At 40.6% G+C, this 3288-nt stretch overlaps 1 pseudogene; it reads right to left on the bottom strand.

The window, feature by feature from the left end:
* Positions 1 to 934: 934 nt before the first annotated feature.
* On the bottom strand, positions 935 to 1321 carry LOC114031697 (annotated as a pseudogene).
* Positions 1322 to 3288: the final 1967 nt, after the last annotated feature.

Genomic DNA, 3288 nt, shown 5'->3' with positions numbered 1-3288 from the left:
ATCAAAAGAGTTCAACCTATGTATACATGCTGACTATAACCATATGTGTGTATATGTTATGCACATGTGTGTATATGTATATATATTATAGATAAAGACATAAAGGAACATATTCATAAATGTAAAGATGAGTAAACAAGTAATAAACAGAAGGGGATATGAAGGAAGTAACTAATAAACTACTATGAACAGATCGTATCAAAAATTCATTTTTAAGATGACCTGGGTTCTAATCCCAGACACAGCATAACTAGCAATTTTGTTGCCCAGCCCTAGTACCATTAAGGATTCTTTCAGATCAGCTTTGTAAGTCATTATATGAATATAATATAAGAAACATTTAAGAGAAATAAGGAGGCAACCAGGTGGTGTAGCGAATAGGGCATTCCAAGAATAGGCCCTGGAGTCAGGAGGACCTGAATTCAAATCCAGCCTCAGACACTTACTAGAAGTGTGGCCCTAGGCAAGTCAGTTAACACTGATTGCCTCCAAAGTTTTTTTAAAAATAATGTATATTAAAAAGACAAATAAGAAGCAATGTTGCATCAAAGATAAAGACCAATCTCAACACCAAAAAGGCCTGGCTTCAAGTCCCACCTCTGATATAAACTGGCTATGTGATTTTCCCATGCTCCAGGCAACTCTGAAAGTTTCTAAGTTTCAAAGAGGTAGAAGTTTCCTTCCCTGGAAGTGCCTTCAACCAATTAAATAATGGGACAAGTCCCTGTGTCTATCCTTCAGTTGAGTAGAAGGAAGGACTAATTGATTAGTAGATAACAGGTGGAATTTACTACAAATACTCTCAATCTGCTAGCTTTCTTTATTTTAACTAATTATTTATTTTTTTTATTGTGGGAGAGCCAGGGAAACAGCTAGTCTTTTATTGGAGGGAAGAAAACATTACAACACATCTCAAGAAAACCAGTCCAGGGACTCAGTGGCTAAACTGGTGGGGTACCAGCTTGTAATGGGTTCCACAGTTAGGGCAACGGTATGTCTTGCCTTTGTGAAGCCAGAACCAGATGACTGCATTGTTGTCCTCTTCACAGACACAGCCCACTATTCGCTTGTCAGTGATGGAAGGGACCAGGCTGGGTTCCTCCTTAGTCCCTGGAGCTGCCTTTGGGGCTAGGACATTGTATGGATCCAAATCATCCCTTGCAGCCATCATAATCTCTCTCTCCAAGCCAGTAGCCTGCTCCTCATCAGAAGGGATACCTCCTCCAGTCGCCATGGAGTGAGCGGCCACCCGAGCAGGGCCAAAGGCCCTCAGGGCCTGGACCGCTAGCGCCCAGGTACCCCGCAGTTACTTTGAAGCCATCGCCTTAACTAATTATTTTTCACTAAGTTCTACCAAACTACTGAAAGGCAGTGTGCATTAAAGTGGATTCTCTAAGTTTCAGTACATTGGAACAAAGCCCTATGTCCATTGCACTAGGTATGGCTCTGATCCCAGTTCAGCTTCTTGCTGAATGGGTGATCTTGGATCCCGTTCCCACTCTGAACCTCAGTTTCCTCATCCCTAAAATAGGGCTTTCACTAAGTGACCTCTCAAATATATTAAAGTACTTAATCTATGATCCTAAGACATATTTGATATTGTTGTTTAAAATAAATCACAATTGGGTTGCTATCAGAAATGAAACTTAACATACCCAAAATAGAACTCATTACCTTTCCCTCCAAACCCTCTCTACTTTTGAAGTCATTGTCAAGGTCACTCCCATTCTCCTAGTCACCACAGCTCTCCACCTCAGTGTCATCTTCAACTCTTCACTCACATTTATCCTACATCCTCCATATGTTGCCAAGTCTTGCAACATCTCTTTTATGGGTGCCCCTCTTTGCAGTCATTCTACTACTATCCTACTGCCAGGTTTTATCCCCTGCAATGTGTACTACTGCAAGAGTTTACTGGGTGATATCCCTATCTCCAGGCTCTTCCTTCTCTAGTCCACCCTCCAATTAGCAGCCAAAGCAATCCTCCCAAAGTGCAGCTCTGATCATGTCACCCAACTACTCAATAAACAACTCCATTGGTTCTCTATTACCTCCAGAATCAGAAAAAAAAAACTCTATACTTGATTTTTAAAGTCCTTCATCCTTCATAACCTGGTCCTTTCCAACATTTTCAATCTTTTTACCCTTTAGTCCACTCCACGTTCTCTACAATCTGGGGACACTGACATTCTTGTGTTGCTTGAACACAATACTCCATCTCCCAAATCTGTGTTGTTGTTGTTGTTGTTGTTGTTGTTGTTGTTTTTACTGGTTGTCCCCCAAGCTTGGAATATTCTCCCTCCTTAACTTGACCTCTTGACTTCACAGGCTTCCCTCAGGATGCAGTCCAAGTCATAGTGTCTCTAGGAAGCCTTTTCCAGTCTGCCCATTGTTAGTGCCTGCCCTTTAAGATTACCTCCTGTTCACACCGTATCTAACACAGTTGCTTGTATGTTGTCTCCTCAATTAAACTATGAGTTATTTGAGGGCGGGAGCTACTAATGCCTTTCTTTGTATCCTCAGTGCTTAGCACAGTGCCTGGCATCCAATAATCATTTCAGAAATGCTTGTTAACTGAAATAATTATGATCCAATTGTGAATGAGAGTCAAAGTGGAATAGTGGGAAAAAGCATTAGATGGAGTCAAGAGAGACCTGGGTTCAGACCCTCCCTCTGATACTTAGTAGCCACTCAACCATAGACAAAACTCTTAAACTCTTTCAGCCTTAGTTTCTCACCTGTAAAACTGAGAAAATAATAATTATTATACTTATCACAAAAAGTTGTTGTCAGTATCAACTGAGATAGTGGTATATAAAACACTTTGCAAATCTTGAAGCACTATGTAAATGTCAGCTATTATCAATGAATCTAATGGAAATGAAAAAGAGACATCATATAATGGAACAGATTTGATTGTTTAGAAAATATTCCAATGAGTATAGAACTTGAAAAAAAAGCACATAGAAAGGATGGAAGGATGAGCAAATAACCAAAGAAGAATATAAAAACAAAAGTGACACACACTTCTAAGTCTGGTGTTAGAATGCTAAAGTGCAAATAAGCTGCTCCCCCCAAAATCCAAGGGTAGGGGGTAGTTAGGTGGTGCAGTAAATAGGGCACTGGCCCTGAAGTGAGGAGGACCTGACTTCAAAGCTGGCCTCAGACCAAACACTTGACACTTACTAGTTGTGTGACCCTGGGCAAGTCACTTAACCCCAATTGCCTAAAAAAACAAACAAACAAAATCTAAGGATAAGGAAAGGGGCTTTTCCCATTGCATACAGC

This window comes from Vombatus ursinus, unplaced genomic scaffold, assembly GCF_900497805.2.
Source record: "Vombatus ursinus unplaced genomic scaffold, bare-nosed wombat genome assembly UNPS02015255.1, whole genome shotgun sequence".
Lineage (NCBI taxonomy): Eukaryota > Metazoa > Chordata > Mammalia > Diprotodontia > Vombatidae > Vombatus > Vombatus ursinus.
Note: the sequence above shows the minus strand (reverse complement) of the source record. Positions and strands in the feature narration are given on the sequence as shown.